The sequence below is a fragment of the Cicer arietinum genome, chromosome 6, assembly GCF_000331145.2.
Source record: "Cicer arietinum cultivar CDC Frontier isolate Library 1 chromosome 6, Cicar.CDCFrontier_v2.0, whole genome shotgun sequence".
Classification (NCBI taxonomy): Eukaryota; Viridiplantae; Streptophyta; class Magnoliopsida; order Fabales; family Fabaceae; genus Cicer; species Cicer arietinum.
The window spans coordinates 54,952,530-54,962,738 of record NC_021165.2 but is presented as its reverse complement, the minus strand read 5'-3'; positions in this window follow the sequence as shown (position 1 = coordinate 54,962,738).

The window sequence follows — 10,209 nt, the reverse complement described above, 5'->3', positions numbered from 1 at the left end:
TATAAAAAATTTATAGAAAATATATATATATATATATATATATATATATATATATATATATATATATATATATATATAGCTGACTGGGACGTGCACGCTCAAATCAAAGATGAAATGGATACTAAACTTTGATTAAAAATAACGCCAAGCACGGAAAAATATCTCAACATTTTTTCACTTATTATTAGAATTAATAATTTTCCTTACTGCTATTCATAATTTAGTGGGATACCAAATGAATGTAAAAAATGTTTCATTTTTTAAATAGAGACTTAGAAGAAGAAATCTATATGGAATAACTTAAAAAATTTGTGATTCATACACAAGAAAACAAGTTATTTAAGTTAGATATGAAGTAACAATGTCGATGTACAAGAAAGGGGTTTTGAATTGTAAATGTTCCTATTTTAAATTTTCTGTTAAAAACTTAAGAAAATAACTCAAGATTAAGCTTGGTTGTGAAAACGGAGAACGTTCTTGGTTTTAACCAGAAAACGGAGAACGTTATTGGTTAGTTAAAATCAGTAATTCAGTTTATATATTTAGTTGATAATCAATCAGATTGAAAGTAAATAGATAAGGAAATAGATACCACACAAGGATATATCATGGTTCATTCAACTAGGGTTACGTCAAGTCCTCACAACCATGAGATTTTCTACTAAGTATTCAAAATAAAGAATCTTCTTTGTTTTACAGCACCTAACTCAGATCAACCTTGATATGTTGGAAAGTTAAAACCATTCCCCCCAGAAAGGAGTTCAATCAGGTCACCTATCAACCTTGATAGGATTTCTTACAATCTACCCAAACTATACTAAACTCTTATAATTCGAGTTTTACAATAATGATGAGATTGTTTTGTTAGAATTTGAGAAGGCTCAACACTTGTTTGAGTTCTGATTCTTTGACAGAAAAATACACTTTATGAAATCTGTTTGACTGAGTATTTTTTTCCGTTCTTGATCATATTTTTGTGTGTTTAATGATCCTTTATACCTCATATATATTTGTTAATGATATTGCTTCGATCAGGAGATTTAATTCTACCAAAATAGATTCGAGAATGATGCAGTCTGCTGGAGAATGATGTTGAGAATTTTGGAGACTGATGATCATTCTGGAGATTGGTATGAACATTCTGGAGACTGATCTGATCATTCTGAAGACAAATTTGATCATTCTAGAGATAGATTTGATCATTCTGAAGACTGATGATCATTATGCATATTGATGTTATCATTCTGAGATTGATGTTTAACATGTTGGAGAATGATGTTAGCATGCTGGAGATTAATGTTAATATGCTGGAGAATGATGTTAGCATGCTGGAGATTAATGTTAACATGCTGGAGAATGTTATTCGCTCTTGAGAGTCAAGCTGGAGAAGGTTTAGATCTGTTTGGTCTTGTTAATTCGTGATTTTCTTTCTTTGTGATTCGAGTAGTTTCTTTGAATCTGATCATCTCAGTTTGTTCATTGTCAAGTGCTGATAATATAGATGTAAAATTTAGAGGCTAAAACTTCTTTTAACTAGTGAATATTGGTTGATTTTGGAGTTGTGATGATCATTCTTGAAACAGGAGAACATTCTCCGTTTTCCAGATTTTGTGAAGAATGTTATTTATTCTTGTCTGTTCAGTTTCTTGCCTTTTTATGTTGATTTATTTGCTTTGTTTAAAACCTATCTTTAAATTAATACACTCAAAAGCACAAGTTAAATTAACATAACATTTAGAATCATAATTAACATCCTTAATTAAATTTTTGTTTTTTTTCATCAAAACATTAAATTAAGATTTTGTCTCAACAAGATAAGTCTTTGTATGGTCTTAAAAAAACTCATAAGCAATGATATGAAAAGTTTGATAATTTAATTATATCAAATGAGTTTAAAGTGAATGAAAGTGACAATGTATTTATTACAAATATGAAAATGACATTTGCACTATTATATGTCTCTATGTACACGACTTACTAATATTTGGTCCAAGCATTTATGTTGTGAATACTGCGAAATCATTGTTGTATAACACATTTGATATGAAAGACCTTGGAGAAGCGAATGTAATCCTTGGAATTAAGATTACTTAGTCGGAAAAGTGAATTTATTTAGATCTCACTATGTTGAAAAGATCTTAAAGAAATACAATTACTTTGTTGTAAATCTGTTTGCGCACCATATGATCCAATTGTAAAACTTTTAAAAAACACTAGTGAAGGTGTTTGACAAATTTAATATGTGAGCATCATTGACAGTCTCATGTATGTCACTAATTGTACTAGACTTGACATTGCCTACGTTGTGGGACTATTATATAGGTTTACCAATAGAGCTAGTATGGAGCATTGGCAAGCTATTTAGAAAGTCATGAGATACCTTGAAAGGATCATGAGTCTCAGATTATATTATCAAAGATTTCGTGTTGTACATGAAAGAAACAATGATGATGTTTCGAACACTTTATCAAATGACTTCAAAGTAATCAGCGGCTATATATTTAACATCGCTGAAGGATCTTGGAATTCGAAGAAGCAGACAATACTGGCTTAGTCCACTATGGAGTCTGAAATGATATCAATAGCAACCGCTAGTGAAGAAGCAAGTTGATTGAGATGTTTGCTAGCTGAGATCCTTTTGTGAGAAAAACTAATGTCAATCATGTTGATTCATTGCGATAATATCGTGACTAATGCAAAAATTGAGAACTTTTTTATAACGGTAAGAGACGAAAAATACGTCGTAAGCACATCATAATTAAAGAGTTACTTTCAAAAGGAGCTATTAGAGTGGATCATTTTCTCAATGATGAAAAATAAGAAAATCCTTTGCCGAAAGGATTAGCTAGAGAGAAAGTCATAAACACATCCAAAATGATGGGACTATTTCCTACAAATCAATGAATCATTCATGACATAACCCGACCTAAAAAACTGAAGATCCCAAAAATTAGGTTCAAATGGTAATAACAAGTCGTGAAGTGATATAAGATGAACATGTTATTATCAATCATAGAAACATGATTCCTCAAGCTATGAAATGATGAGGTAATATAAACTCTTAATAATATATATATATATATATATATATATATATATATATATATATATACACACACACAATGTGGAGTGGAGTACCTAGCTACAATAGTACTCTTGATAAACTCGTCTATGTGAATGTTAAAGTTTGGTCGCTTCCTATGAAATTTTGAGGCAGAATTCCTAGAGCATTCACTATACTCGGATAGACTTGTGGGGTCATTAATACACGAGATTTTGATAATATGCCATATGAAAAGGTAGTGTGTGGGTTTGATGTAAGAGATAGAGTTTAGAATAACGAGTCACTCTTGTTGAATCTAAATTTTACTTACAATAGAAAGGTTCGAGCCGGAAGACACGTTTGTTTATGCACAATCTTATAGAAGTGTTTGACGTTATTTCATAAACATTTTTTTCAATTCAAGTTGAGGATTTTTGGAATTTATGAACTAAGTCTTGAAACTTAGAGCTAGTGTTGTCAGAATTTAGAAAAATAAAGAAGTCCCACATAAGAAATATATCACACACTAATAATGCTTATGAGGAGGAGATATAACCTTTGGAGTGTGTTCCATGAGGTACCTAATTTTGTGAAAGGGAAGAAAATGCACTCAAACAAACCACAAAACACGCTTGTGCGCCGCTTCCTAGGCCTAGCCCTAGACTTGGACTTGGGTTGTATGGTGTATTATTTTTTAGTATCCGAAAAAAAAATTATTTTTATTTTTAATGTGTGCATTTATCTTTCTTCGATATTTTTAACGTTTTTTGTGTGTTGACCAAGTCCTCCATCCTCCAACAGTTTTCGCAATTCTTCCTCCACTTCCTTCTAACTACATAAGTCTATTTTCTGTGAACTAGTCAAAAACCACTTACGCAGATTTTTTTCATCTCGGTTGTAGAGTTGTTCTATAAATAAAGGATTGCACTCAATTAAAAAATTACACCAAAACTTTGAAAAAACATGAGTTTTCTCACTTCTTCTTTTTTGAGTTTCATCTAAATCTCTCTTTATGTCCCTTTACCGAAATAAATATTGTCCCTTCAGATTTTCGAGTGATCATTGTACCATATTTTTTAGTACTCGTAACCGCCATATTTAAAGAGTATATTTATAGAAAGATTTTCTATGGTGCAGTAGAAAATCAATATAGTGTGTCTAAACTATTTTATCTTAGAGATGTTATGGCTGATTGTCTATATTGCACAATTTTAGATAATATCGCAACACGATTTAAAGAGAGCGACCAAGTCCGTGATTTAATTCAGTAATATCTTCGATAGCTGAATATTACTTTTAAAATAGTGTTTAGAAACTCCAAAACGACAACGTAGTAACATGACAACAAGCACTAGAACTTGTTGAGAGTGAGAGAAAAATTAGCTTCACTTGTGTGGTTTCTCTTATTATTAAGAGTGTAATTATTCTCTCCTTGTATTAAGAAAGAGGTTATGTAATTTCTTCCACTTAGTTAAAATTATCTACTTTTGCCTCGTGATTTTTATCCTTATTTGTTGACAGTTTTCCACTTAAATATTGTGTGTCTAGTTCCTCTTTTATCATCTCTTATTTTAGTTGTATAATATTAATGTGTTCCTCTAGTATCCACCACGAGTGCAACCTCTAGTCATTTTGTTATAGAGAAATTTAACTTTCAACTAAAAGGAATTTTTCACTGTTATCAAAATAAAATAGTAAACAAGTATTGTCTATGCACCTTCATGTCTAAATATTCTTTACTAGTTTATCCAGACTCAAAAAGTATTCTTTATATCGCTTCAGAGCCAAGTATTCTCTAAGCCTCTTCATATTTCCACAAGTATTCTATATGCCTCTCAAAACCCAAGTATTTCTCATGTCTCTCAAGGCTCTCACAAATATTCACTATGCCTTTTCATGCCTAAATATTCTCTAAGCATCTTATGGCTCGAGTATTATTTCATAGCATCCTCAAAGTTATGTATTTTTTTCTAGTCTCTTAAGGCTTCAAGGTCACTAAAAAAATGACTTACACAACAATAAAGCTTTTAAAAAATATATATTATGTCACTACTAGGCATTTTACATATATGAGACACAATTCATTGATAACTCTCTAAAAGATGAAATGTAATACAATCTCAAAGTCATAAATCCAAGAACATTTATCATATAGAAGATATTTATTTTATTTTTGGATAATTTATAAGATAATTTACTCTTAATTAGAGGATATACAAATTCTAAGTATAAAGTACCGCTATTTTTCGTCAATGTCAACTTGAGGCTCGGAGTGAGTTTAAATAGGACCTGAAAATTATAGTGGTTTAAGAGATATGTTGATAGCCATTAACACTTAGAGAAATAGACGTTTGAACTTTGACATAAAGTTGATGGCTGATTTTCAGGATATTGTGTACAGAGAGTTGACTCTACAAAAGTTCTTGTTGATCTACCATCACCAATGGTCATTCTCATTCTTGAGTAAGAACCAGTTAATCTCATTAGAGTGAGGTTTATCTAGTGATTTTCAATTCACATTTTCTTTGAATGCTAAGTTGTAAGACTCTTGTTTTATTAGGATGTTAATCTTAGTAGAACAACCTATGTTTCTAGAATATGATAAGCCTTTTGAAACAAAAGTAAATTGCAAGTATGTACCAAAATAATAATATACTCAGTGACATTATCTTGTTTTGTCTGACTCTAACAGAACGACAAGAGGAAGGGAAAAGACACTATGAGTTCAATTAAAATATGCATGAGTATGATGTATGATGCAGATGAGAGTGAACTGAATATATATTAAAAATACTACTAGACTAGACTAAGTCCTATGTCTTTCTATCTAAATATTATAATAAATGAATTATATAAGTGTCTATTTGTCCTATACTTTTTCTCCTCTTTTGTCATTAACAAAAAGGATGAAACTTAAAGAAGTACTGTACTAACTACTCTATTAAAATAACTAAGACTATACACAAAAGATACCTCATCAATTACTATCATACAACTGATAAGAACTAAAATAGGACTTTAAGAAATTGGATAACAAGGACACTTTATCAATTAAAAACCTATAACTAACAAGCATTATAATAAGCATAAATTGATATATATCAATGAAGGATGTCAATTTAACACACACCATTTTATTATTTTATTATTATAATTTACATAGATTCCACTCAAACACATGAAATTTATATAAATTTGGTGAGATCCATATATATTTCAACCAACCAAAGAGATTATGTTAGAAAGTATATGTTAAATAGTGTCTTGCTATCATTATTTATTACATATATACATGCAAACATAAATAAATATCAATGCAAGAAAGTAAATTTATTTAAAAAAATTAAAGGATTACAAGAGAGAAGAAAAGAAATATCGTAATAGTTCTCTAAAGACGCTTTTGACTTTTTGTTATGTCCAAGGAAGAGTTATCAGTTTTCTTTGACCTTTCATCTTCTTATTCGAGAACAGGGTACTCACAAAATTCATGATGGTTTCAAAATGGAGAACCAATCCAAAGGAGGGTGTTACTGACTATCCGATGAAGAAATTCTAGAATTCCATAAAACTCAATGCAGCCAGAGATTGATCTTCCAAAGAAAATGATGTCAATTCTCTTTTTCCTTGATCATTCAATAGTTGTAGTTATGATATACTGGATTATTGCAGGAAGATTCAATTCTTTTTGACATTGAATTCATCTAACCATGCATTCGTCCCTTGTGTAGTCACTCAGAGTTCCTTCACAAGTTTTGTGAATATTGTATCCATTCATGGACAGATCCTTGACATCAACACTTGGTTCAACGATATTTAAACTGAGTAATTAGATTGTTATCTTCATTAAATAATTAAAAGATTTCCATTCATAAAACAATTAGTTAAGGGTTCATTTGATGGACAACATAGGAATGAGTTATGTTTGAATCCATGAACCAACAAAAATATATGATAAGTTAATCCAGAACTTTTTCTAAGGATTCATTCTATGAATATGATAAGAGACAAGATATGAATAGCTTATCATATCATGTCTGAATCTAGTATTTGATGAATCAATAGGATAGGATAAATTAATCTATAATTGTAACATATCATATCTCTCTAATTGAAATTGTTATCCTCAATAAAAGTTGGGTTAGAAATCATCAACATAGGATAAGAACGTTTATTCAATTATCATTATAAAATATAATTTAAAATATAAAAATGTAAATCTAATCAATTATAAATATCAAAATAATTAATAGAATTTGATATTAAACATAAAAATGAAATATTAATAATTAATTTAAAAAATATTTATGATTTTATCACAACGGTAGATAGGTTATGTATCTTACTCTTATTTGTTGCTTATAATAATATCACTTTGTTTCAAATAGATGTTAAAAGTGCATTCTTAAATGGTTACATTAATGAAGAAGTATATGTAAAACAACTTCCAGGATTTCAAAACCTAGAGTTTCCTAATCACGTCTTTAAGCTTAAGAAATCACTATATGTGTTGGATTTTGATCCTTTGATTCCTAATTTTGACATAATTAATAATTCAACAATGTTCATACAATGCATGATAAATCTAATGTTTGAATTGAGCAAGATTTCAGGAACCATAATCAAATCCTACACACTTGGATCAAATAGCTTGGAACACAAGAAATCAACAAAAGTTGAATTCTGAATATGTAAATCGATTGGGAAATCGATTTCATAACAAGGGTGTAAGGAAATCTTAAGTGTTTGTGAAATGCAATCGATTAGGCAATCGATTAGATCAATTAAAAATGAAAAATGCACAAGTCAGTAGCCTCTGATTTGGAGCAAATCGATTGGCAAATCGATTGAACATTTCACAAATCAAACCTGATGGTAACACATCGATTGGTAAATCGATTGAATGAGTCACAGTGGCACTCCAGTGCTGAGGGAATCGATTGGCAAATCGATTGATAAAATATCATTTGAAAAATGACCTCACCTGTGACAAATACAATCGATTGGACAATCAATTGTTAACACTTTCAATTTTGATTAAGTTTGGTTGCAATCGATTGGGAAATCGATTGAACTAAACACCAGGTAAAAACTTTTCAGGAACATGCCACCAAATCGATTGACAAGTCGATTGATGTCAAATAGCTGAGTCACTGTTTTGAAAATAATCGATTGGCAAATCGATTGATATTAAAAACTGAATCACTATTTTGAATCACATCGATTGACAAGTCGATTGATAACAAGTAGCTGAGCCACTGTTTTGAAAATAATCGATTGGCAAATCGATTGATTTTAAAACTGAGTCACTATTTTTTGAATCACATCGATTGACAAATCGATTGACATCAAAAACCTGAGCCACTGTTTTGAAAACAATCGATTGGCAAATCGATTGAAATAAACTTGTTGAAAACACAGTGAACTCAGAAGTTTGGCAAATCGATTGAGTAATCGATTGAAAATAGTTTTATCAAAACAGATTCCCAGAAATCGATTAGGCAATCGATTTATACAGGTCTGGACATGTTCTGATGAAAAGTGTTGTTTTAAAGAATCGATTGGTAAATCGATTAGCTTGTATAGTTTCAAGATTAAAGAAAACCAAGATCGCGATAATCGATTGGCAAATCGATTTAGCTCATTTTATAACTTTACAAAATCGATTGGGAAATCGATTTCGTAAGTGGTTTTTCAGAAACTATATAAGATGTCTTTCAATCTTTATTCTAACAACTTCTTAGAACTTTAACACAACATTTTCATAACTTTCATAATTTCTCACAACGCTCTTAGCTGTTCATAACAACAAACTAACAACTTCATAATTGTGATTACAGATCTCAATACAGTTTGTTGACAATCTAAGAGAAATGATAATGTGCTCAAGAACAATCCATGAAGATCCAGATTTGTGAAGAGCAACATTCATAAAGATTGAAGACCCTTTTGTTTTACAATCTTTATTCTTTCTGTAATCAAACTTTGAACGAAATAGAACGCAAGAAAAGCCAGCTCGAAACTGGTGGCTACTTTCTTGGTTGAGAGGATTCAACAAGAAAGAGTCGCACTTTGATTCTGTGATAGGCTGCTGAGTGTCTTCAAGGATCAGAGGGTATTCAATAGGAAAGATATAATTAGAGATTGATAGGTTTCAGGGAGGAAACTGGAAAATCTTTGTAATTGATTCTTTCTATTGAAGGAGAAGAAAATCTGAAATCCGATTGGATTTTCAGGACTGGACGTAGGTTGTTGTGGAACAACCGAACCAGGATAAATCTCTGTGTCTTCTTCTCTAACTCTCTCTCTTTAATTTTCTATATTGCTAACTTTGCATGCCTCAAAATTTAATTTCCGCTGTGCGCTTGATACAGATTAATTTGGTAACGAAAACTGATATATTTTCTTTATTGCGAGGTCACTGATACCAACAATTGGTATCAGAGCCAACTTCTTGAGAGGTAAAACTTATAAGAAGATGGCCTCAACTGACGTTCTGGGAGAAGGCGCTTCGTTAGCTCGACCACCAGCTTTCAACGGTACAGCCTACATGTACTGGAAGCAACGAATGCTCATATTTCTGGAAGCAAGTGGCATAGATATCCTTGATGCTGTTGAAAACGGTCCGTACATTCCCAAGATTGCAGGAACTGACAACTCAATGATTATCAAGCCTAGAGCCGACTGGTCAGATGATGACAAGAAGAAGGTTGGTTTCAATGCGAAGGCTAAGAACATCATCACGTCCGCCCTATGTGCAGAAGAGTTCTTTAGAGTGTCCAATTGCAAGTCAGCAAAAGAGATGTGGGACATCCTCCAAGAAACTCACGAAGGTACTACTGATGTTAAGAGAGCTCGTGTGAATACGCTCATGCACGAATATGAATTATTTAGCATGAAGAAAGAAGAGTCAATCAGCGATTTGCAAACCAGATTCACACACATAGTCAACAACCTGCATGCACTAGGAAAAGATGTGGATAATGAACAGCAGATTGGAAAGATTATGAGATGTTTAACCAGAGAATGGCAGCCAAAGATAACAGCCATAGCTGAGTCTAGAGATCTTGCAAAGATGACGACAGCAACACTATTTGGAAAGTTAAGGGAACATGAAATGGAATTACAACGACTGGATGAATCAGAAATTGAAAGTAGGAAAAAGAAAG